This window comes from Nothoprocta perdicaria, unplaced genomic scaffold (genome assembly GCF_003342845.1).
Source record: "Nothoprocta perdicaria isolate Ctin4 unplaced genomic scaffold, notPer1 scaffold_389, whole genome shotgun sequence".
NCBI lineage: Eukaryota > Metazoa > Chordata > Aves > Tinamiformes > Tinamidae > Nothoprocta > Nothoprocta perdicaria.
The window spans coordinates 447,692-448,703 of NW_020455631.1; positions in this window are offsets into that span (position 1 = coordinate 447,692).

Here is a 1,012-nt window from a genome sequence, read left to right on the forward strand (position 1 = left end):
TACATTTCCCTTGACCTGTTACCAGTTGGATAGTAATTCCTTGCGTATGGTTCTTTTGATCATCCCATGGGCATTCCCGTGGGTTTAAACCCTTGGACCATTGAACTTTACCCATCCTCCCAATTGCCTCAAAGTAYRGTGGTCTAATATTATAACATAACCARCATTCTTCAGTTAAACTTGGTTTGCTTTCATTAAGGGCATGATAAGAGGCTTTCATTAAATTCCATAAATGTTCTTCGGATTCTGATAACTCTAAATTCTTAGATAGGGATAATTTAGTCACAGCATCACTAGTAGTTTCTGATAGGGAGTTTGGAAAAGTGGTCGTGATAAGGGGGCAGAGGGGGCAGCCTCTGGGGAATTCAATACTTTATTCGGCCCGATAGGGAGTGGATCATGTGGAATTYYAACTTTCCTTATTTGAAAGTATCCCCCTCTGTCAGTACTTGGTTCTCTTACTCGGATACCCCAAATACGTCCTAACAACCATGTATCTCCTTGTGGTCGGCTAACACTTAGGGTAATCCCTTGACAGTCACCTACACTTACTATTCCCCAGGACCAGTCTCTTTTTGGGGGTGTACAGGCTCTACTCCCATCTCCCCATGTCGCRTTTAAAAACTTATCTGGTTCAGMTACTTTCCAGTCCGAGGCTATGGTTTCACATCCCCAGTGAGCACAATAGTAATGGCCTGGGTAATTGCAGAACCCTTTTCCAGGGTTAGAAGCGTGACATAAATAAAAAGGAAGATAGTTTAGGCAGGGTTCCATGGTTATCAAATCACACAGCCAGACAGAAAAAGTGGGTTTCCCCGGACCAGTAAAAGTTTTAAGTACTTTTGACTTGTCCAGGGAGATTAGTTCCCATTTAAATGGTTTGTGCGGGTTTGCTGTTTTTGCTGGTAAAATTGGTAAACATAAAGTGTACAGGAAAAGGAGTATTGGGAGGCAATTTTGTTTGTATCCCAATTTAATGCTGTTACCAGTCCAGAGGAAGCTCATCCAGGGC